Source organism: Girardinichthys multiradiatus, chromosome 12, assembly GCF_021462225.1.
Source record: "Girardinichthys multiradiatus isolate DD_20200921_A chromosome 12, DD_fGirMul_XY1, whole genome shotgun sequence".
NCBI lineage: Eukaryota > Metazoa > Chordata > Actinopteri > Cyprinodontiformes > Goodeidae > Girardinichthys > Girardinichthys multiradiatus.
Window position 1 is genome coordinate 47669018 of NC_061805.1, and position 26296 is coordinate 47695313.

At 41.1% G+C, this 26296-nt stretch overlaps 1 protein-coding gene across 4 annotated transcripts in view; it reads left to right on the forward strand.

Moving 5' to 3' along the window:
• The first annotated feature begins 7641 nt into the window (after positions 1-7641).
• Positions 7642-26296, forward strand: part of rusc2 (RUN and SH3 domain containing 2) — a 47594-nt gene continuing 28939 nt past the window's right edge. For all 4 annotated transcript variants that reach the window (XM_047381396.1, XM_047381397.1, XM_047381398.1 and 1 more), the window contains exon 1: positions 7642-7823. The gene's annotated coding sequence lies outside the window, so the exon portion shown is untranslated. The remainder of the gene's footprint in view (positions 7824-26296) is intronic.

Sequence of the window (26296 nt, forward strand, 5' to 3'; positions counted from 1 at the left end):
TAATTTGTCACAAAACCTATGATGGATCCTTTGAGTAAATGTTACATTATCTTTGGTTTGGATCAAAATATGTTTATAAACAGTTAAAACTGAAATTAGTTTATATAACCTATATTCTGCAAGCACAAACCCATTATTTGATTTAGGTTTTTCCACACAGTTGTCACATTCTGCCATCTAGTGTTAGCAGAAGGAAGCATCAAGTGCTCTAAAATGTCCTGGTAGATGCCTGTGTTGACTGATCTCCAGAAAACCCAGTGGACCAACACCAGTACATGACATGGCACCCGTCTATGCTCAGTGGTCCTTAATGCACTGACTCCGACCTCAGTCCACTCCTTGTGAAGCTCCCCCAAATTCTTGAGTTGACTTTGCTTCACAGTCCTCTTAAGGCTGTGGCTAACAATGCATCATTTTCTAGCACACTTTTTACTTCCACTTAACTTTCCATTCATATGCTTGAATACAGCACTCTGTGAAAAGCCAGCTTCTTTAACAATGACCTTTTATGGCTTACACTTCCTATGGAGGGTGTCATTGACTGTTGGACAACTGGCAGGTCAGAATTCTTCCAAATTCTGCAGTAATTTTCCGTGACACTAAATTTTGGGTTCTCATTTTCTGTAATCCATAATTAAAATAAGAAAAATACTTGAAATATTTCAATCTGAATCTACGAGTTTCACTTTCTGAAATAAGTGATAGTAAATATTGAACTTTTGACAACATGTTTGGAGCTGTAACTGCATGCGGTGACTGCATAAGATGTCTAGTAAGTTCTTATTTGAATGCATTAGGTTTGAATTTTTCCACCTCAAAGTTTGATTTTGTCAATGTCATTGCCCAAGATTTGAAATATTGCATGTCTTAAGTGTTCACTGCCTCAACACAGCTTACTTACCAATCCAGTATGTATTCAGGTGCTGAACACCCTGGTAATGAGCCAACCATTTGATTCAGCTGTGTTGGAGCATTGGTACATCTAAAACAATCAATAAACTGGCTTTGAAGATCTTGTGTTGGCCACCTATGCTTTATACGTTAAGAGTTTAAAGCACAGTCTGTCCAAATGTTAACTCAACATGGTTTCAACAATGCATATAAACAAGTCCATTGGTATTTTATCGATCCTAACAGACAATTTTAAGGTTTCTTGTAAATAAATTGGGAGTGTGTTTTAAGCTTTTTGTGAGCACAATAGAATTGGTTTTAGATAACTCTTAAACTAGCAACAATTCAATAACTTAGGTTTCCAGTTTCATCTTGAGATCCTGAGGATGCTTCTGAAGGTGTTAATGAGTTTTGGATGGTTGACCCCCCCACAATCTTACAGGACACATGTTTTTAATTAACTGTACAAGTAAAGCAACAAACATGTTTTGATCAGTTTTGAATCCTGTCTCATTACAAATTTTTCAAGTAATAGATATCCTTAAATTTCGATTGGTTATAAACAGCGCCTCATTAAACAAGAATTGGAATACAAGACCCAAGAAAAATCATTACCACATAGATCAATGTATTGGCTTTTATTTTCCTAATGTCAATCTTTGGCCTAGTTGGTCAAGCTGCATCTTCTGTGGTTTGAAGTCTGGAAAGACAAAAGGTCTGTGATCTTGTAATAGTGGTCAAAAATATAAATACCTTCCCTAAGGTCTAAATGTTCCTTCAAGTTAAGGAGGATGACCTACAGGTCCTTCTCAAAATATTAGCATATTGTGATAAAGTTCATTATTTTCCATAATGTCATGATGAAAATTTAACATTCATATATTTTAGATTCATTGCACACTAACTGAAATATTTCAGGTCTTTTATTGTCTTAATACAGATGATTTTGGCATACAGCTCATAAAAACCCAAAATTCCTATCTCACAAAATTAGCATATCATTAAAAGGTGGCCTGTGCAGGAAATGGGCTACAGGTGCCGCATTCCCCAGGTCAAGCCACTTTTGAACCAGAAACAGCGGCAGAAGCGCCTGACCTGGGCTACAGAGAAGCAGCACTGGACTGTTGCTCAGTGGTCCAAAGTACTTTTTTCGGATGAAAGCAAATTCTGCAAGTCATTCGGAAATCAAGGTGCCAGAGTCTGGAGGAAGACTGGGGAGAAGGAAATGCCAAAATGCCAGAAGTCCAGTGTCAAGTACCCACAGTCAGTGATGGTCTGGGGTGCCGTGTCAGCTGCTGGTGTTGGTCCACTGTGTTTTATCAAGGGCAGGGTCAATGCAGCTAGCTATCAGGAGATTTTGGAGCACTTCATGCTTCCATCTGCTGAAAAGCTTTATGGAGATGAAGATTTCATTTTTCAGCACGACCTGGCACCTGCTCACAGTGCCAAAACCACTGGTAAATGGTTTACTGACCATGGTATCACTGTGCTCAATTAGCCTGCCAACTCTCCTGACCTGAACCCCATAGAGAATCTGTGGGATATTGTGAAGAGAACGTTGAGAGACTCAAGACCCAACACTCTGGATGAGCTAAAGGCCGCTATCGAAGCATCCTGGGCCTCTATAAGACCTCAGCAGTGCCACAGGCTGATTGCCTCCATGCCACGCCGCATTGAAGCAGTCATTTCTGCAAAAGGATTCCCGACCAAGTATTGAGTGCATAACTGTACATGATTATTTGAAGGTTGACGTTTTTTGTATTAAAAACACTTTTCTTTTATTGGTCGGATGAAATATGCTAATTTTGTGAGATAGGAATTTTGGGTTTTCATGAGCTGTATGCCAAAATCATCCGTATTAAGACAATAAAAGACCTGAAATATTTCAGTTAGTGTGCAATGAATCTAAAATATATGAATGTTAAATTTTCATCATGACATTATGGAAAATAATGAACTTTATCACAATATGCTAATATTTTGAGAAGGACCTGTACATTCCTGCTGAATTGGTGTCCAGGTTCCTATGACTTAGGTGGAGGTGGTACCATCTGGACAGCTGGGTGAGGCTAAAACCAGGATTTCTGTTCATGACGAAAAACCTTGCTTTTGGGCTGGGACCTGGTGTTCTGCTGGTAGCGGGCCCTCTGGGGTTGGGACCTGGGGTCCGGCTAGTAGCGGGCCAGATTGGACTGAGGCTGAGAACGAGGCTCAGTCTTCCTGTCATTGGTATTTTCAAAGCCATGAATGGAAGCTGTGCAAAAAGACATAATTGAAAGGAAAAGTTTACAATTTTAAGTTTTTTTCATTGATTAACTGACCCAAAAAAGGAAGTAAGTAGTATTAGGTGTTTCAGATTTTATACTTGCTTCAAGCTCTCCAAAGAGCAGCCAAGGCAGCACCACACTAGAAACCAAACAATATTTTAGGTACATATTCAGTTACTTAAAGCAACCATTTTTTTGGTTTTGATATATGGAAAAAGAACATGAAAATACTCTAACAGAAGCCTCATCATTGGTGACAGATTGCTACTACAGCTAGTCAACAAACTGACACTTCCTGTCTTCAGGGCTGCAGTAAGAGGAGAAGCTCTTGCTTCCCAACTAATTAACTGGAAACATGTGCCATAAGTAAACCCAGACTTCTTTTACTCATTAACCAGAAACAACTTCATAGGTAAAGATATACAATTTTTGCTGCCATATATTATGTTTAATGTAGTTACGAGAATTGAATGGCTTTCTGGAATGTAAACATTTGTCCATATTTGCTTTATTTTGGTGATTCTCATTGCATGAAGTCCATCCCATTTGTATAAAAAAGATGTTAGTTGGTTCAGTTGTGCAGTGCAGTTTATCAATAAATATGGATGACAGCAATAACTAAACAGTAAACTCTATACTGACTGATTAATGTGGAGTAAAACGTGCTCCTTAAACGTCCAGTTTTGAGGAGCTGATGACAAAAGATGGCCAGTAGATGGAGCTCATTTCACATAACACGAAAAAATAGGCTGTTGAGGCAGAGATTACACATTTAATGATACATTTCTGTGTGAAGAGATGCAATATATGTTTTGATTTATATGGTCATTCCATACAAATATTTTTCCTTTATGTTGGCCAGTAGAGGTCAGGCCGACTTTAATTCAACATGATGCTGTGCATCCCCCTACTAACCAGAAACCAGATTTTATCTAAACTGCTGCTTTTGTTGCTATGACAGCATGTTCAAAAGTTGAAGGAAACAATTTTAATGTTTTTATTCCGGTTCCTTGTAGGATAATTTAAAATTGAAACCCAAAATTTCGAAGTAGACCCGTTTTACATCAAAAAGCTATGAAGCGATGTAAAATAATTTTTCCAACTTCTTCACTGGAATAGAAGAAAATGACTTTGTCATTCTTTTCTTAACTTCCTGCATAATTTCAGTCCGTTCTTGATGTTAAAATAGGACAAAAGTGGATTCTTTGCTGCCTTTCTTGTCAAATGCTGTTGTCCAAACGTCAACTCTGCACGGTTACGGTTGGACCCATCTGGCACCTGTGTTAATCAAGCTCTGCACTGGTGGTAAGAGGATTCTGCTGCACACTCATCAGTAGGAGGTGGTCCTGGCACTTACTTAACTTCCTAGCGGTGCTGGCCCTGATGAGCCTCTCATGTTGAAATTTTTGATATCACTGCAAGCGGTTTTTCTAAGTTGTTAGTGTAAGCAGTCATTTCATACATATAAAGTGATGATGGCTGCACACCTTTCTTTTTTTATTACTATCGTAATTTTATTTCTTTTTTATTAGTATCAAATTGGACTGCATGTAATTGACTTTGAATCTGTCCATATGATTGGATTTAATTCACAATTTATTTCTGTGTGTAAATAAAATTTTTGGTTGTAAAGTGCCTTAAGGTGATGTATGTTGTGAATCGACCCTATACTAATAAGATGCTCGTACTGTACTCATCGTCTTCTGCTTTATCCGGGACCGGGTTGCGGGGGCAGCAGACCCAATAGAGACACCCAGACGTCCCTCTCCCCAGACACCTCCTCTAGCTCCTCCGGGTGGAGCCCAAGGCGTTCCCAGGCCAGCCGAGACATAGTCCCTCCAGCGTGTCCTGGGTCGTCCCCTGGGCCTCCTCCCGGTGGGACATGCCTGGAACACCTCCCGAGGAAGGCGTCCAGGAGGCATCTGGTATAGATGTCCGAGCCACCTCAACTGGCTCCTCTCGATGTGGAGGAGCAGCGGCTCTACTCCGAGCCCCTCCCGGATGGCCGAGCTCCTCACCCTATCTCTAAGGGAGTGCCCGGCCACCCTATGGAGGAAGCTCATTTCAGCCGCTTGTATCCGTGATCTCGTTCTTTCGGTCATGACCCAAAGTTCATGGCCATAAGTGAGGGTAGGAACGTAGACCGACCGGTAAATTGAGAGCTTCGCTTTTCGGCTCAGCTCTCTCTTCACCACAACGGACAGGCACAGGGCCCCCATTACTGTGGCAGCCGCACCGATCCGTCTGTCAATCTCCCGCTCCATTCTTCCCTCACTCGTGAGCAAGACCCCGAGATACTTAAACTCCTCCACTTGAGGCAGGACCTCCCTTCCAATCTGAAGAGGACAAGTCAACCTTTTCCGGTCGAGAACCATGGCCTCGGACTTGGAGGAGCTGATCCTCATCCCAGCCGCTTCACACTCGGCTGCAAACCGCCCCAGCGCATGCTGTACAGGTCCTTCTCAAAATATTAGCATATTGTGATAAAGTTAATTATTTTCCATAATGTCATGATGAAAATTTAACATTCATATATTTTAGATTCATTGCACACTAACTGAAATATTTCAGGTCTTTTATTGTCTTAATACGGATGATTTTGGCATACAGCTCATGAAAACCCAAAATTCCTATCTCACAAAATTAGCATATCATTAAAAGGGTCTCTAAACGAGCTATGAACCTAATCATCTGAATCAACGAGTTAACTCTAAACACCTGCAAAAGATTCCTGAGGCCTTTAAAACTCCCAGCCTGGTTCATCACTCAAAACCCCAATCATGGGTAAGACTGCCGACCTGACTGCTGTCCAGAAGGCCACTATTGACACCCTCAAGCAAGAGGGTAAGACACAGAAAGAAATTTCTGAACGTATAGGCTGTTAGGCACCTCAGTGGGAAGTCTGTGGGAAGGAAAAAGTGTGGCAGAAAACGCTGCACAACGAGAAGAGGTGACCGGACCCTGAGGAAGATTGTGGAGACGGGCCAATTCCAGACCTTGGGGGACCTGCGGAAGCAGTGGACTGAGTCTGGAGTAGAAACATCCAGAGCCACCGTGCACAGGTGTGTGCAGGAAATGGGCTACAGGTGCCGCATTCCCCAGGTCAAGCTCTTTTGAACCAGAAACAGCGGCAGAAGCGCCTGACCTGGGCTACAGAGAAGCAGCACTGGACTGTTGCTCAGTGGTCCAAAGTACTTTTTTCGGATGAAAGCAAATTCTGCATGTCATTCAGAAATCAAGGTGCCAGAGTCTGGAGGAAGACTGGGGAGAAGGAAATGCCAAAATGCCAGAAGTCCAGTGTCAAGTACCCACAGTCAGTGATGGTCTGGGGTGCCGTGTCAGCTGCTGGTGTTGGTCCACTGTGTTTTATCAAGGGCAGGGTCAATGCAGCTAGCTATCAGGAGATTTTGGAGCACTTCATGCTTCCATCTGCTGAAAAGCTTTATGGAGATGAAGATTTCATTTTTCAGCACCACCTGGCACCTGCTCACAGTGCCAAAACCACTGGTAAATGGTTTACTGACCATGGTATCACTGTGCTCAATTGGCCTGCCAACTCTCCTGACCTGAACCCCATAGAGAATCTGTGGGATATTGTGAAGAGAACGTTGAGAGACTCAAGACCCAACACTCTGGATGAGCTAAAGGCCGCTATCGAAGCATCCTGGGCCTCCATAAGACCTCAGCAGTGCCACAGGCTGATTGCCTCCATGCCACGCCGCATTGAAGCAGTCATTTCTGCCAAAGGATTCCAGACCAAGTATTGAGTGCATAACTGTACATGATTATTTGAAGGTTGACGTTTTTTGTATTAAAAACACTTTTCTTTTATTGGTCGGATGAAATATGCTAATTGTGTGAGATAGGAATTTAGGGTTTTCATGAGCTGTATGCCAAAATCATCCGTATTAAGACAATAAAAGACCGGAAATATTTCAGTTAGTGTGCAATGAATCTAAAATATATGAATGTTAAATTTTCATCATTACATTATGGAAAATAATGAACTTTATCACAATATGCTAATATTTTGAGAAGGACCTGTAGGTTTTGGCTAGAGGGGGCCAGCAGGACCACGTCATCTGCAAAAAGAAGAGACGAAATCCTCTGGTCCCCAAACCAGACCCCCTTCTGGCCCTTGCCTGCACCTAGAAATCCTGTCCATATAAGATTTGAACAGGACCGGTGACAAAGGGCAGCCCTGCCGGACTCCAACATGCACCGGGAACAATAATAAGATGCATTAATTTAAATAAAACACATTGAGGTTTGTGGCTGTAATGGGAAAAATGTGACAGGGGTCAATGCCAGTGAGTAGCTCTACAAGGTACTGTCACTCTTTTGTGTACAAAAACAAAACCTAATATTTGTGTTTTAATAGTGAACTTGTCCATAAAGGTGACATGCCTGTTGTGTCATCTGTCCCGGCACCGGGTTAGATAATCCGGTTTAAAGGCCAAGATGTGACCTCAGGCTGACGTGAGGCTCCGGGTCCCTCCCATCCTGCGATGCTCCTCCGCCGCTCTGCCTGCCTGCAGTCTGCCTCTCCCGGAGAAAACAACATTCCCACACGGAGAAAACTAGCAACCCAGCAGCTCGGCTATACACCGCTAACACCCATAGTTTCTATCGAAAACTGAACGACTGCTGCCTACCTCGGACAAGGTAAGAGGTGAAATGTTATTTTCTTTTGTTGTTTGAACCGCGCTGGAAGACGGGTGGGAGAGGAGAAAAGGCTCCGTTAACCATCATCGAGTCGCAGGCTGAAAAAAATATGATGGACGGGATAACGCAGCTTCGGCCTCCACGCTTCATCATATTTTTTTACTAAGGACGATATGGTTCCCATTAACAATAAATTATGCGGCGATTTAAAGGAAAGGTGACCTTAAATGTAGCTTGTGGCGTATTATGTTTAGAATGAGGGCAGACCCTAACGGTTTACACAACATCACCATCTTCATCTATGTTTCGCTGTTTATGTTCGGGTTAGACAGACCTGGCACCTGATTTAAATTGCGTTGGGACGAATAACGTTTATATTTAGGCAGCATTTGTTTGTTGGCGGCACAGAGTTTGCCCCTTCAGCGGCCTGCTCCTCTCTCTTATCTCCATATTGATCCCACATTACTGGAATCATCCTCAGCAATGCGCGTCATGTTCAAAACAACGTACAAGCGCGATTTCCGCTTTGCCCGTTCAAAATAAAAGCATGTCAAGACCTGTTATTTCATTTTCGTTTTTGTTTTGTTTTTTAGCCTTATTTGTGATATAAAGATACATGTGCTTTATTTTATTTATGGCTTTTATTTAAATGCAGTTTATCAAGTAAAATTGAACATTTTAGGTAGAGAAAAACAACCATCAATTGGGAAGGGCTATATGGACTTAAAATTTTAACACGATATTTATTGCGATAATAAAACTAATGTCAGTCAGTCATTTTCTACCGCTTATTCCATAGTGGGTCGCGGGGAAGCTGGTGCCTATCTCCAGCAGTCTATGGGCGAGAGGCGGGGTACACCCTGGACAGGTCGCCAGTCCATCACAGGGCAACACACAAACAACCAAGCACACACTCATTCACACACCTAAGGGCAATTTAGAGTGACCAATTAACCTAACTGGCATGTCTTTGGACTGTGGGAGAAAGCCGGAGTACCCGGTGAAAACCCACGCATGCAAACTCCATGCAGAAAGACCCCTGGCTGGGAATTGAACCCAGGACCTTCTTGCTGCAAGGCAACAGTGCTACCAATTGCGCCACCATGCAGCCCCAAAACTGCACTGATGTTGAAAAAGGTATTTCAAACTTGGCTTTGGTTGACTATGACTGTGACTGCAATTCACTACAGTTGCAGCCATACAAACACAAATACTGCTATTAAGACATACAATTTTAAAAAATATGCTTCTTGAGAGTACTATTTACACAACGAATTGTTGTTTTTTTTTATCACTAAACTGCACCAAGTAACTGCATTTAATAATATGTTTGAATTTATTGATGCTTTCATGGAACCAACAGTGGAGAAAACAGGAAAACAAACAATCCCGACATCACTGTCAGTTTTATGGGTGTTCAAACACAGTGGCGATTGCTCTAAGACTGCAAGGGAAGCTCAGCTTCCCCTAAAATGTCAAAAAATAAATGATCAAATATATACTGTTGTGTGTTCATGTCATTGACTAAATATGCGCTTCAAAGCGCTCAACTTTTGTTCAGAATCAGCTTCTTATCACTGGTAACGACGCGGCTTTCCTCTCACTCATTCCCGCAGCTTCACAGCGCTTTAAACAGTGAGTTCAGAGGGCTTTGTCCCGCCCATCGGACGCTCAGCGTCTCCAGGGGTCTATGGGGCAGTGGGCTGGCCTCGACCCTCAGCTTCTGCATGATGATTGGCTGATCTGTCTGAGCCTGAATCCCTTTTTGATTGACAGCAAAATGAGCGAATCAGCGATCTTGAAATTGAGCTTCCCCTCCTTGAAAGATCATCAATTGGAATTTATCATTGTTACATAAAGCAAAAATCTTATTTGGATAAAGTCTGTCAGTCATTTTCTACCGCTTATTCCATAGTAGGTCGCTATGCAACAATCAGGCTTTCAGTTTGAGACACCAATTTCTGTTTATCTTTAAGGTCCGACCTGCTGATTTTGATTTCGATCTCCTATGATTTTCTTATGGTGGGCATAAGTTCATAAGTTATAAGTTTGCATAAGTTCATGCAAACTTATGAATGTATATTTGTAACAAACGCTGACCATAAACACTGACCTAGGGACCTAGGAAACAGTTGTTGTAGCAAGGTTAAGAAGATAAGTGACGATGACTGAGCAGCAGAATGATTTTGGACCAAAAAAAGAGCACAGCAACTTAGTGTTTTGCTTTAAGGAAAACGTGGATCTTTATTAGCGGGTCAAAAAGTGGGAAAGACATTTCTGAAGTTGGTGCAGGACATATGCAGAGAAGGCGAGACAGTGGTGAGGTGTGGGTGGTACAAGGAGAAAGTTGGGTTTAAGGTTGGGCCAGAACTACACAAGGGATCGGCTCTGAGGCTCTTTTCATTTGCGGTGGTGGCCGAATAGTTGACAGATCATGCAGAATGGATGAATCTATCTGTTAGTAAGTGAGAGGGAGATGGGTCAAACAATAAAGCTGAAAGAACTAGAGGTACTGAATGTGGATGACTTTTAAATACCTGGAGGAAACCTCCAAAATAACAAGCACAAGCAGGTTATCAGAGACATTGTTGACAAAGCATTTGTTTGATCTGCATTATTTTTGCAGTCAGCTATAAAACGTGACCTAATTCAAAAAGTATTCCCAACTGATGATACTTTTACTGTGCAAAGAAAGTGGCCTTGTTCTTTTTAAGCTTTTATTTTGAAGGCAGGGTGCCTCCTCTTCCTGTTATGTCTCTGCAGATGTCTTCAGGTTCTGTACAGAGAGAGTGATGGGGATGCAGATTACTCTGGGATCTAAACAGCACTATGTTTCTGTCAGGGCAGCAGGATTAGCATTTAAACTTTGATACCAAAACTGATTCAGATTAGATGGATCATCTGAGTAAACTGCTGAAATGACGGCATTATTTATCCTTTAGTGGTGTTACTGAGACTGCTCAGATTATTTTTGTGCTCTGTTTTTATTTAGGCTTTGTTTTATTGTTTTTTCTAAAATGTTTTTACAATAAATTGTCAGAGTTTTGTGTCTCCCTGAGGTTCCAGTTAGAACGCTGGCGCATCTGTTGCAATCTCTTTTTCCACAAGGCTTTCTTGTTCTCCTCTTAAACATGTTGTGGGTTAATACAGTAGGTGATCTTGTTGCCTATGTGACTCTGTGCTGTTAAAGACAATCAGATGATCTCAGGAAGAATGCACAGGAATAACAAAATCAGATCCTGTTATATGAACTGGTTTTTGTTCTGGGCTCTCTTTAGTTTGTTGCCCATCTTTCATCGTTGGATGATTTGCTGTTAATCACTCAAGTAATTTCTGAGTCTTAAGTCCAAATTGAAGCAGCTCGCATAATGTTTTTCTTATTTTTTTCTATCACATTTTTCTTATCGTCTTTGACATTATTGCAGTGTTAGCAGCAGCTTTAAATTTGAGGAGAACTTTTGAAAGTTATATTTTTTCTTCCCCTGGATTGAATATATTGATGCAAAAGAAAGACAAATGAGACCCAAACATACACTCTCCACAGTGAACCACAGCAATGTGCTTAATCTAGATGCTTTATGTCTTTCAAATGTTTAAGGAAACCACATTTAAAAGAGAAATTTACTTATGACTCACTATGACTGAAGAAACCATCAGGTCTGCAGGTCTCAGATGTATCCAGAAGAATTCCTGCAGAGCATTAATCATCAGACAGATTTTCAATAGGGGTGCACCGATCAATCGGCCGGCCGATCAGCCCTGATTTCCTTAATTTTGGGTTACTGGTGATCAGCCGATACTTGCATGTGAAACCGATCTTATCCACCGATCTTTTCTTCGTATCTGACAGGTTGTGCAAGTTTTGTTTCTTTTTAAAATGTGAAAAGTGAAAGACTAAAAGAACTACAATGCTCTAAACATTTCATTGATATTTTAGAGCACTACCTCATATGCAGGTATAATATGTTTGTATTATTTCATTGATATTTTTCAATGTTTTTTAATTAAATTAGATTGGAACATTGAACATGTAGTCTGACCTTATAACACCTGAGAATGTCAGTTATTAAAAAAAAATTCATAACGTCCAAATCAAAATCGGTAGGCACGGCTTTTTAAAGATCGGTGATCGGCCAGAAAACTGCAATCGGTGCACCCCTAATTTTCAACAGTAAGTTCATTGAAGGGTATTTTTTTTTTTCTGGGTCTAACAGTTCCTGATGGAATATATATTTATATAACCAAAGTGCTTCCACAACTAAAGCTGGAACAAAGCGCCAGCTAAACCTGGAGTCTTTTGACAATGACTCAGCTGTTGTCCATCAGCTGCTTATATATCAGTCACCAAACGCGCTGAGTTTGTGTCTGGGTTTTAATTAGCTGTCCTTCCAGTCTTTGACACGTGTCTTCTAGACCCTCAACCAGTGACCGTGTGGAGCTAGGGGTGGGCGATATAAAACAGAAATATCAGAAATATAGCAGAAATATACTGCATTCGTATTTTAATCACATTGCATAATTTTGCTGCTGAATACACTCTTGTCTCAAACTGATCATCCTAACTCAAAGAAATCATTTAAAAATAAATGCCTGGGCCACTCAGAGAAAGGGACTCTTGCTACATACAAAGATACAACTATTGTGTGTATCATCAGGACAGTAATCACAATCACCACAGAAGTAGTAGTAGAAGTGGTGGTAGTAGATGTAACAGTATGGTACTTCTCAGGGATAAATTACAGCGTTTCAAACCGAACACACAATTCATCCAAAGATGTTATTTAAAGTTCAGAGCGCTTTAGGCTCTTATTTTGAAGGTTTGCCATACTGACGCTGTAAAGTAGGACAAAAAGCTCTTATAATTCAGGCCGTCTTAGCATGTATAAAAGGTCAAGGTGGTCCAATGAATCTGACAAGCTTTTACTAGTTAAACAGACAAACCAGGCCTCTCTGAAGACCACAAACAAGCAACTAAATGTTCACTTTCTTAGCGGTAGCCGCTAGCAGCTGCTGGCCGAGAGGACTGCTTCTATAATTTCTTTCTGCATGTAGTGAGGATTAAAAAGAAACTTTAAAAAGCCGTCCTTGTGTTTTTCTAAAGTCCGAAGTGCAGCTACATTTAACAGTTTATCTCAGTAACTGGATATGGTTTTAATGTTTATTTCATTTTCAACTATATTGGTAACTAAATATTAATTCTCAACTTTATCAAGGGAGTCATTCGGACCAGAAACCAATTGTATCTCTGCAACTTAAAAGCTAATTTCTGAAGCAAATGGAAACTAATGCATCTGAGCAAGAGCATAGAACCGCAATACATAGAATCTGCTCTATAGACGGTCCCATGATCCGTCTGCTCTGCCAGACTCCAGATCAATTTCGATTCTTCACAATCTTATATTATCAAACGGAGAAGGGAAGAAAAAAACAAGTTTTGGGTTGATTTTTGCTTTCTGTTGGAGCCGAAAGTTGCAATCTGAAATGAAAGTTCCTCAGAGGACAGATCCATTAGTTTCTCCACAACAGAATCAGACTTTTCTGATAATCATTGAATCGAAGAGCCAGTTGTCCAGTTTCTGTTCCCGCTGACATCTGGTCCTTTAAGATTGTTTCCTGTAAATTTTTAATACAGGTCCTTCTCAAAATATTAGCATATTGTGATAAAGTTCATTATTTTCCATAATGTCATGATGAAAATTTAACATTCATATATTTTAGATTCATTGCACACTAACTGAAATATTTCAGGTCTTTTATTGTCTTAATATGGATGATTTTGGCATACAGCTCATGAAAACCCAAAATTCCTATCTCACAAAATTAGCATATCATTAAAAGGGTCTCTAAACGAGCTATGAACCTAATCATCTGAATCAACGAGTTAACTCTAAACACCTGCAAAAGATTCCTGAGGCCTTTAAAACTCCCAGCCTGGTTCATCACTCAAAACCCCAATCATGGGTAAGACTGCCGACCTGACTGCTGTCCAGAAGGCCACTATTGACACCCTCAAGCAAGAGGGTAAGACACAGAAAGAAATTTCTGAACAAATAGGCTGTTCCCAGAGTGCTGTATCAAGGCACCTCAGTGGGAAGTCTGTGGGAAGGAAAAAGTGTGGCAGAAAACGCTGCACAACGAGAGACCCTGAGGAAGATTGTGGAGAAGGGCCGATTCCAGACCTTGGGGGAACTGCGGAAGCAGTGGACTGAGTCTGGAGTAGAAACATCCAGAGCCACCGTGCACAGGTGTGTGCAGGAAATGGGCTACAGGTGCCGCATTCCCCAGGTCAAGCCACTTTTGAACCAGAAACAGCGGCAGAAGCGCCTGACCTGGGCTACAGAGAAGCAGCACTGGACTGTTGCTCAGTGGTCCAAAGTACTTTTTTCGGATGAAAGCAAATTCTGCATGTCATTCGGAAATCAAGGTGCCAGAGTCTGGAGGAAGACTGGGGAGAAGGAAATGCCAAAATGCCAGAAGTCCAGTGTCAAGTACCCACAGTCAGTGATGGTCTGGGGTGCCGTGTCAGCTGCTGGTGTTTGTCCACTGTGTTTTATCAAGGGCAGGGTCAATGCAGCTAGCTATCAGGAGATTTTGGAGCACTTCATGCTTCCATCTGCTGAAAAGCTTTATGGAGATGAAGATTTCATTTTTCAGCACGACCTGGCACCTGCTCACAGTGCCAAAACCACTGGTAAATGGTTTACTGACCATGATATCACTGTGCTCAATTGGCCTGCCAACTCTCCTGACCTGAACCCCATAGAGAATCTGTGGGATATTGTGAAGAGAACGTTGAGAGACTCAAGACCCAACACTCTGGATGAGCTAAAGGCCGCTATCGAAGCATCCTGGGCCTCCATAAGACCTCAGCAGTGCCACAGGCTGATTGCCTCCATGCCACACCGCATTGAAGCAGTCATTTCTGCCAAAGGATTCCAGACCAAGTATTGAGTGCATAACTGTACATGATTATTTGAAGGTTGACGTTTTTTGTATTAAAAACACTTTTCTTTTATTGGTCGGATGAAATATGCTAATTTTGTGAGATAGGAATTTTGGGTTTTCATGAGCTGTATGCCAAAATCATCCATATTAAGACAATAAAAGACCTGAAATATTTCAGTTAGTGTGCAATGAATCTAAAATATATGAATGTTAAATTTTCATCATGACATTATGGAAAATAATGAACTTTATCACAATATGCTAATATTTTGAGAAGGACCTGTATATCTGCGTTGACCGTTGTTGACTCTCTAAACAGGTTTTACCCCAACAAAGACGTTCCTGAGCTAAATTAGGGCTGGTGCTACAGCCTCTTCTCAACTGGTTTTACAAAGGAAGAAAACCCACCAAAGAACCAGTTCAGTTTTCCACACCCAGAGAACCTCCTTGGAGCCAAGTTGTTACATCACTAAAAATGCTTATACAGTAAATGTCTGATCCTCCCTCTGTTCTTCTCAGAGATATTTACACATGATTTAATTTAATACAGCATCCCTGGTCTACTTTATAATTGCTGGTCTAAAAAGAAAGCAGGCAGGGTTTGTTAACACTCTTTACGGTTTCACTCACTTACAGGTCCTTCTCAAAATATTAGCATATTGTGATAAAGTTCATTATTTTCCATAATGTAATGATGAAAATTTAACATTCATATATTTTAGATTCATTGCACACTAACTGAAATATTTCAGGTCTTTTATTGTCTTAATACGGATGATTTTGGCATACAGCTCATGAAAACCCAAAATTCATATCTCACAAAATTAGCATATTTCATCCAACCAATAAAAGAAAAGTGTTTTTAATACAAAAAACGTCAACCTTCAAATAATCATGTACAGTTATGCACTCAATACTTGGTCGGGAATCCTTTTGCAGAAATGACTGCTTCAATGCGGCGTGGCATGGAGGCAATCAGCCTGTGGTACTGCTGAGGTCTTATGGAGGCCCAGGATGCTTCGATAGCGGCCTTTAGCTCATCCAGAGTGTTGGGTCTTGAGTCTCTCAACGTTCTCTTCACAATATCCCACAGATTCTCTATGGGGTTCAGGTCAGGAGAGTTGGCAGGCCAATTGAGCACAGTGATACCATGGTCAGTAAACCATTTACCAGTGGTTTTGGCACTGTGAGCAGGTGCCAGGTCGTGCTGAAAAATGAAATCTTCATCTCCATAAAGCTTTTCAGCAGATGGAAGCATGAAGTGCTCTAAAATCTCCTGATAGCTAGCTGCATTGACCCTGCCCTTGATAAAACACAGTGGACCAACACCAGCAGCTGACACGGCACCCCAGACCATCACTGACTGTGGGTACTTGACACTGGACTTCTGGCATTTTGGCATTTCCTTCTCCCCAGTCTTCCTCCAGACTCTGGCACCTTGATTTCCGAATGACATGCAGAATTTGCTTTCATCCGAAAAAAGTACTTTGGACCACTGAGCAACAGTCCAGTGTTGCTTCTCTGTAGCCCAGGTCAGGCGCTTCTGCCGCTGTTTCTGGTTCAAAAGTGGCTTGACCTGGGAATGTGGCACCTGTAGCCCATTTCCTGCACACGCCTGTGCACGGTGGCTCTGGATGTTTCTTCTCCAGACTCTGTCCACTGCTTCCGCAGGTCCCCCAAGGTCTGGAATCGGCCCTTCTCCACAATCTTCCTCAGGGTCCGGTCACCTCTTCTCGTTGTGCAGCGTTTTCTGCCACACTTTTCCCTTCCCACAGACTTCCCACTGAGGTGCCTTGATACAGCACTCTGGGAACAGCCTATTCGTTCAGAAATTTCTTTCTGTGTCTTACCCTCTTGCTTGAGGGTGTCAATAGTGGCCTTCTGGACAGCAGTCAGGTCGGCAGTCTTACCCATGATTGGGGTTTTGAGTGATGAACCAGGCTGGGAGTTTTAAAGGCCTCAGGAATCTTTTGCAGGTGTTTAGAGTTAACTCGTCGATTCAGATGATTAGGTTCATAGCTCGTTTAGAGACCCTTTTAATGATATGCTAATTTTGTGAGATAGGAATTTTGGGTTTTCATGAGCTGTATGCCACAATCATCCGTATTAAGACAATAAAAGACCTGAAATATTTCAGTTAGTGTGCAATGAATCTAAAATATATGAATGTTAAATTTTCATCATTACATTATGGAAAATAATGAACTTTATCACAATATGCTAATATTTTGAGAAGGACCTGTATATCATTGGTAATTATTAGCAGTCCTGCAAACAGGAGGAACATGCATCATGTCAAACTGAAATCATGAAAGGTGCCTTGCGATATCAGAAGAGCTGACAGTGTTTAGAAACAGTTGTAAACACTGTTAATAGATCCAGCTGGAATAGGAATTATGGACACAGCTTCATGTGGTGCAGGGGCCTAATTAAAGTATTTTAAGCCTGACTGAAACCATGTCTGGTTCATGTGAAGACTTGCAGCTTTTGTGTTGGTTTTATTTATTGATTTTGATTATCAGCCACATGAAAAAGGCCTTTTTATTAATTTGCTTGGGTTGTGGGAAAGCATAGCTTTTTCCATCATTATCTATGTTTCTTTTTTACTTACAAAAACTAACTAAAATATATATACTTACAGAAGTATTGATTCTATAAAATAATGAGCTGTCAAAACTCCAAAGCTGTAAAGCTTGAGGGGTCAGATTTAGCAACCTGCATGCTTGTTTTTCCATTTTTGGTTTGGATTTCTTGTTTCTCCACAGTTGAATCTTTCTGCGTCAACAGGACTCACCAGTGGCAGCTGAGCTAATCGCTGTGGCGTTACAAGATTAGTGCCTCAGCAGCGTTTAGCCTTTTTCTGAACCACCGCTGTATCAGTGTGTCAGCTAACGTGCCTCCTCTCCGCTCCATTCAGCTGTTCTTCCCAGTCTCGGAATGTGTCTCTCCATGTTATGTAACCGAGGGCCTCCAGAGGCCGGACATGCAGTGTCCCCGCTGTGTGTTTGCAGGCCTGCCTTTGAAACGTCTCAGTGAGAGCTGTGATGTTAATCTGCACTGTCAGGGTCTCCAGTTTATAGCGCTACTGTGTGCAGATATGATGCAAGCCCTATTGTGTTAACCCTAACCCTAACCCCTAGGGTTTCCTGAACAACAACTTTCAGCACTCTTGTCAGCAGCAGCACTCAGTGAATAGAGTCCAGGCAGACTGTGAAAAAACGAATCTTTAGAGATCCTTCTGAGGCTGTTTCACATGTGTGCTGTCCATGTTTTTAAGGGAAGGTTGCTGGTTGGAGTCTGGAAGCCATTTTCCATTTTGTTTCTGACATGTTTTAATCTATACAGACTTCCTACACAGTCCCAAAAACCATTGAAAAGTGTAGAATTTGGTTTTTAGCATTTTCCAAGTCTAGATAAGGATGAAAAGAATAATGCTGAGTATGTGTGTCCAGAACCTTCACATGAATAAATAGAAATTTCAATAAACCTTTATTCAGCTGCCAGCTTCACTGGCATGCTTTCTGGGTTGGAATGAATATAATAACCTGATATCTTTAATAATTCTAGCTTTGATATCTTGAGACAATGAGACAAAACAACAGCAAAACCAGCTTAAGACAACAAAACTGTCATGACAAGGAATGCGTGAAATATTATCTTAACATTAAAAGTTAATAAAATATTGTGACTGAAATCTCTTTATTTAAATGTGAAGCAATTAATCTGTATTTGCAACAAAGAGCTCAAGGTTGTACTATTTTAAAATCGCGATGTGCCAAAATGGTTCCCGAAACAAAATCAGGTGAAGATCTGAAATTGAGATCAATCAGTGACCCAATCAAATTATCACAACACAAGCTCCAGATGATAGGATCATGATGCCCTTTTTAATATGAGTTTTATGCACAGTTTGGGGGCTTTTTTGCTTATACACACCGATATTAGGCCCCATACAATGCAACCAAAAAATTAAAAACATTAAAGGATTTGTTCTCATTGGTCTAAAAACTGACTTGCATATTGCATAAAGTTTGTCATTTCTAAAGGTAAGGACTCTGTTTAGAAACCCGCTCTCCCTGAGTATAAATCTTTGCTTGATTTATTTTGAAATGCCCATCAGGAAGAAGGTAGAAATGCTGCAGATCAAATATCTTTATTGCTGGTTTTTAACTTGCAGTGAAGCAGTGGATCTCTGGTGCCAGAAGCATCCTCAGCTTCTGCAAAGCTTTGGTGGTTTGACCATGGGAAACTTACTGTGATTCATCCAGGGCTTGTGTTTAAAAAACAGTTGTAGCTTTGTTTAAGGAAACTGTTTATGGTTGATTTTTGCTGCTGATCAGAATAAAGGTTTTGGATTTATTAAAAAAAGAAACAATCTAAATTTATTGAGCCTAATTTGTTTTTCTTAGTCTTTTTTATTAAATTCTGCAGAAACAGCAGCTGCAGAGTCCTAATTAGAACATCAGAATCCTTAAATATTTAAATAGTTTACATGTAAATGTTCAAAAAATCTTTTTCTGTTAAAAGAAAAAGCATCGAATAATTTCCACCAGAGCTGGCCTTGTATTTTAAAGGTTAACTGCAAATACTTCATTATTTCTAGTGATGCTTATGTTTTATAAATGCATATAGTTTTTTCCCTGTTGGCTGTGAATGCTGGTAATGTTTAGAAATCTTGTTTCTTGCAAGAAAACATCAATGTTGTACAGGGGTTGGACGATGAAACTGAAACACATGTAATTTTAGTGTAGGAGGTTTCATGGCTAAATTGGACCAGCCTGGTAACCAGTCTTCATTGATTGCACATTGCACCAGTAAGAGCAGAGTGTGAAGGTTCAATTAGCAGGGTAAGAGCAAAGTTTTGCTCAAAATATTGAAATGCACACAACATTATGGGTGACATACCAGAGTTCAAAAGACGACAAATTGTTGGTGCATGTCTTGCTGACGCATCTGTGACCAAGACAGCAAGTCTTTGTGATGTATCAAGAGCCACGGTATCCAGGGTAATGTCAGCATACCATCAAGAAGGACGAACCACATCCAACAGGATTAACTGTGGACGCAAGAGGAAGCTGTCTGAAAGGGATGTTCGGGTGCTAACCCAGATTGTATCCAAAAAACATAAAACCACGGCTGCCCAAATCACGGCAGAATTAAATGTGCACCTCAACTCTCCTGTTTCCACCAGAACTGTCCGTCAGGAGCTCCACAGGGTCAATATACACGGCCGGGCTGCTATAGCCAAACCTTTGGTCACTCATGCCAATGCCAAACGTTGGTTTCAATGGTGCAAGGAGCGCAAATCTTGGGCTGTGGACAATGTGAAACATGTATTGTTCTCTGATGAGTCCACCTTTACTGTTTTCCCCACATCCGGGAGAGTTACGGTGTGGAGAAGCCCCAAAGAAGCGTACCACCCAGACTGTTGCATGCCCAGAGTGAAGCATGGGGGTGGATCCGTGATGGTTTGGGCTGCCATATCATGGCATTCCCTTGGCCCAATACTTGTGCTAGATGGGCACGTCACTGCCAAGGACTACCGAACCATTCTTGAGGACCATGTGCATCCAATGGTTCAAACATTGTATCCTGAAGGCGGTGCCGTGTATCAGGATGACAATGCACCAATACACACAGCAAGACTGGTGAAAGATTGGTTTGATGAACATGAAAGTGAAGTTGAACATCTCCCATGGCCTGCACAGTCACCAGATCTAAATATTATTGAGCCACTTTGGGGTGTTTTGGAGGAGCGAGTCAGGAAACGTTTTCCTCCACCAGTGTCACATAGTGACCTGACCACTATCCTGCAAGAATAATGGCTTAAAATCCCTCTGACCACTGTGCAGGACTTATATATGTCATTCCCAAGACGAATTGATGCTGTATTGGCCGCAAAAGGAGGCCCTACACCATACTAATAAATTATTGGGGTCTAAAACCAGGTGCTTCAGTTTCATCGTCCAACCCCTGTATATTTACAACATTGATGTTTGGTGCCTATTTTATAAAACCTGCAAAGTTTCGGCTCACCCGCTGTGGAGTTTTATTCTCTTCCTGGACCTCGGTTGCAGTGCTTTACTGATTTAAAGGCGTGGGCCTGGGTGTGTGTGTGTTTATGGCCAAGGCTGGTGAGTGTATACCCAGCCTGCTCTCTATTTCAGGCTCGTTTGTCTGACTGTAAAAGAGCACTATGAGCTACAAGAACATTATTATACTGTGGGCATTTTCCTTGGGTTTTGCTGTGGAACTGAACAGAATTGTGCAAGAACAGAGCAGGAAGTAGAGCTCAGTATGGATATTATACAAGTGTGGACATTTCTAGATCCCAGGATGCATTGAGATGCTGAAGGGGAAGACGATGCAGAACCACAGCACTTTACAGCAGGGCTGGGCAGTTATTTTCTCCAAAGGGCCACATAGACGACTTTGTTTTCACACGATTTTCCAAGTATATATTTCATGATAAACTATAAATATATACATTTGTATACATTTATGTTAAAATCAGGTTATGATATGTAATATTTTATGGTTACACATTTAATCGTCTCAAAAAACGTTCTCGATTCACCACTCTGTCTACATTCAGACCTTCATCCATGGTCATAAGATATGGATCATGACCAAAAGGACGAGAGCGGCTCAAATGAGCTTCCTCCGTATGGTAGTTCGAAAGGAGTCAGTTAAGGTGGTTCAGACATCTGATCAGGATGATGTTTTCTGCGCAGGTCCCACTGAAAGGAGACCCTGGGAAAGACCCAGAACCTGCTGGAGGCATGTCTGGTTTTCCCTCTTGAATTTCTTGCCCCTGCGACCCGATAAGCGGAAGACGGGATGGATGGATGGACGGGCATCTATAATGTTCTAACGTTGTGTTTGCATTGTTGCTGTAACACCTGAAAATGTCTTGATGACCCGATAAAGAAATGACTCCCAGTTCCTTCTGGACAGCTGGTCGGATTCACCAAAACCGTGTTTTTCACCAATTCTTAACTGAAATCCTTTTGAAAATAAAAAGTATAAAGACTATCCATGCCATTTTGGAGATGATGTCGTAATGTAAAAGCAATCATATTTTGGCCGAATTTATATGCCTGCCAATGCTTTGCTCTTGCTGGATATGAGATAATTTCGATAACTGTTAGCAGTGCCAACACTCTGTGGGCCTTTGTTATGCAAGCTTCTGTAAGCTCCTCAAGTTCAGGCAGAGAACCAGCAAAGGAGGGAAGCTGTCATTAATCCTTAAGGGAAAATCCGACTTGGAGGTCATGTTTTCATCTTCAGCTACCCGAGAACACACAGTCATCCCCGGGGATTGATCGGTATTTCTGTTGTGTGCATGTTGTTTTCCTTGAACAGCAAACTAATCAACTGAAGATTTTAGGGTGCAAGTAGCAGGTTACCTAATGATATTATGTACAATGTTGGTTTGAAAAGTTCACTGTTTAATTTATATTGCATTAAGACCTTTTCCTCGGTTATGTTTTGGTGTAGAAAAGCAGATTTGATTCAGATCACTGGTATAATTGGACTAATATCTTAGCGTCACTTTGGCAGGTTTTTTTTTTTTTTTGGTTGATTAGAAATGGTTTTATTGGTCTGAATGAGGACTAACATCAGCAATTGGTCCAGACCTTCTGCTCTTCTGTGTGGAATTCCATGCATCCTCTCCTGCTCCTCCACCTTCTTTCAAACATGGAACGACTTTAAAGAGCCCTTAGGTCTGAGTGTGAACTGTGTGTGGTTTTTGACCCTCTGTTGACCTCATGGCAGACTTTTGTCCTCATTGGCTGGCTGCTCGAATAGACTCCACATCTTCACGACCCTGAACCGCATTAGGCTTAAATAGTGTTTGGAAAACCATTTATATCTACAGAAGTAATTGTTGAGCTCATAAAAGAGTCCAAATAACGAAACTGTAGTCTGGCACAGAATGTTTTCCTTCGTCTTTGGGATTTTTTGGGAAATGTTAGATAAGCTTTGTGTTCTACTTGGTCAGTAGGGGTTTTGGCCACTGAATCTCTCCTATTGGGGCCATTTTTTCCTCGTGAGTTTCTTATTGTTGAATCTTAAACTCTGAACTTAACTGAGGCAGGTGAGGCCTGCAGAGCTTTAAATGTTGTTCTGGGTTCATTTATGACCTCCTGAACATGTCGTCGATGTTCTCTTGGAGTGATCTTGGTAGTTCTGGCACTCCTGGGAAGGTTCTCCATCAGTCTGGAAATGAATTTGTAAGCATTTCCAGACTCACAGATGTCAGAGACTTTGTTTCTTATCTACCTTTGAAATTTTTTTAGATCTGGGCATGAGCTGTTGCTTTTTTATATCTTTTATTCTACTTTATGTTGTCACAGTTTCTGTTTAAGTGACTTCTTGATTGTACAGGTCACGCAAATTCAGGCCTGGGTGTGGTGAGTGAAATTAAATCAGACAAATGAGGTTAATCACAGCAATCATATTTTCACATAGGTTTAGGCTGGTTTGAATAACTTTTTCCAGTATTAAAATTAGTTTGATAATAGGAAGTATTAAAGTGCGACATATAAAGCAAAAACTTCTTCTCGTCTTTCTCCTCATCCTTCTCATTGTTTCATGTTCTTGGGAATCTTTGTCAGTTATGTGTCTGAGGCCCTTTTTTGAAAGGGAGTTTTGTTCTGGTCCATGTGTTTTCGGCTCTCTCAGTCGTGCAGTCATAACATTCTGTGCCGGATAAACGCCCGTGGCAGAACTGATCTCATTACGGCTGACTCAGAGACCACAAACTCCCTCAAACGTCAGGAACACAGACAGAAAGAAGTTTCACCTGATTATAATCGAAAGGTAACAGGCCTAATAATATCACTTAGTTTTAAAACATCTTTATTATTGTGTGCTAGAAGTTGCTAGAAGTTGAAGAGAGCAAAGGTTCTGTCATTCTCTGGTTGACTGGTCTATCTAATGAACTGTCAATACTTCTGAGTCCCAGTTTTTGCTCTATGAGGATCAAAGGCAGATGGAAAATCTTTCTTTATTTTATTCTACTTTGTGTTGACCATTTAACATCTCAGCCAGGTTTGGCTGCACAAGACACCAAATTTAATTGTCACTGCAGTACAATTTGTGCAATCAATCTGTATCACAAAGGACTGTTTAGATACAGTATTTAACAGGCTGTTATATTTCATGCCCTCCAATAATAAATTTCATCCTTCCACTCATGATAAAAATTAATGTACTCTTGGGGTTTACATCTAGGGTGAACCTAGCTTTTCCATTTTTATCCTAATTGTACTAAGCATTCAGGACTGTTATATTACAGCATTTCCTCTTTTCAGCTCCCCCACCCCCCTCTTTAGCAGTGCTAGGGTGAACGGGAGCAACAAACAAAAGCTACATTCATTCTCCTAGCAGAGGGAGGATGTGGAGCCTGTGAATGCAGACATGCAGACAGATACAGACTGCACCACTGTGGCAGGAGGCCGAGCACGCAGCATGGAGTTTAAACAGGGCAGGAATGAAATATTCCTATCCAAAACTACCTGAATTCAGATTTGTTTCTGGTTATGGTAACAGAATTGATATAACCATATTTCTGATTCTGAATGCATCGGGTCAGACCAGTGGGTTATTGGAGAAGCATCATTTTAGTTTATTCTAATTGGAGACCTTTGGGTTTTCCAACCATCCATCCACCCACCTACTCTGGGATTCCTGTGGGGTCCATACCTCTAACCAGTGTAGAATTGTCTTCCATGAATTGAACTTTGTATTTAAAGTTTATAAATGACCTCAGAGAAACTCTTAGAAATATTATGGAATAATCTATAGGAATCCTGAACCTGGGAGCCTGTTAACTTTTAGACATTTTTCTGCCACTACTTTTACACAAGAGGTCGGCTGTTATTTTATTTTACAGATGTTACTAGATTACGTTAAGTAAACTAGAAGAACTTCATGAATCACGATCATCACCCTCTTCTCCGGAAGTGTAAATTGTGTTTCCTTGGTAAGGATGTGCTGCCTGCTCTCCACCCTGGCTCATATATTCCTGGAAGTGCAGCCCTGATGATTTAACTGGGAGGATGTCCTTTGTGTTTCAGCTTTGCTTCCTTTTCCTGCAGAGTTTTATATATATAAGTCAATTTCCCGTCCTGTGCTCACAGCGTGCTGTATTTTCCCAAATCACCATTAGGGAAATGACTGGAGAGCTTATTGCTTATTCATTGGAACTCTTTGCTTATACCTTTTTTATTTGACAGGTTTTTCTTCCTTTTCTTTTAATAAAACTGTTATTTTCCCCCACTTGTGTGAGAAGTGATGAGTTTAGGCTGAACTGTTGAAAGAGCCAGTCGCTTCTCCTGTAAATCTACTTTGTCAGTTTGATTTACGACCCAGAAAATAATGTTTCTTGCTGAATCATTGAATTCCTTAAATTTTCCATTGATTAACAACAATCTTCTGTATTTCTACTTTATGTCTAATGAGTTTTATCTTTTACTGGCTCTAGAGGACTTATAACTGCAAATTAGGGCAGTTGTTCATTTAAAAGTTTGGGCATTTAACCAGTCTGGGCTGAAATTATTAATTGTGTTCAGAACTCTTTACCAAAGCTGAGGGACGGGGTGTGTAGCAGAGCATCATGGACAACAAAGTCCACAACGTTTTGCTGGTTCATATTCAAGCCAACAAAAAGATGCCAGAAATGTAGAATCTGTTGGGAGAAAACTGTTTACAAAACTTCAACAGCTAAACAAAGGTTTTCAAATATTTACTTCTGAACATCAGGTTATGGTCTGGACTTTGATTGGGTCAATGCATCTTCTTTTTTAGCCTTTTCTGTCAGTCTGTTGTAGAGTTTCTCCTGTGTTTGGAATCATTGTCCTGTTGATGATCCAGTTTGTACCGAGCTTTAAAATTTCAAATAGATAGCCTCACATTAGACTCTAGAACACTGGGCAGGTGAACAGAGAAGTTCATGAGAGACTCATTAACTTGATTGATTGATTGATTGATTGATTTGACCAGGTCCTGGGGTTGCCAAACAAGCCAGATTTATCAGTCCTTCACCCCCGTGCTGGACAATGAGGAGGCAGTTGTAACATGTTTTTGTTGTTTTGTTTGGATTTATTAAAACATAGAGCTTTGAATTATGACCAAATATCTTCTACGTTGGTCTCATCTGTCTAAACGACGTTGTTTCTGACATGTTGTGGCTTGCTCTGATGTAACTTTGCAAACCTAAGTAAATATTTTTATAGAAAAGATGCTTTTTATGGCTTTAGCAATTAGCATGCTAACTAAGTCTCCTAGACCAACATGTCAAGCTCAAGGCCCGGGGGCCACATCCGGCCCGCAATACAGCTGTTTTAGGTCTATGAGACAGTTTCTTATGTTTAAGTTGTCAACGTCTTCCGAATGTGAAGCGGCTGGGATGAAGATCAGCTCCTCCAAGTCCGAGGCCATGGTTCTCGACCGGAAAAGCGTTCCTTGTCCTCTTCAGGTTGGAGGGGAGTTCCTGCCTGAAGTGGAGGAGTTCAAGTATC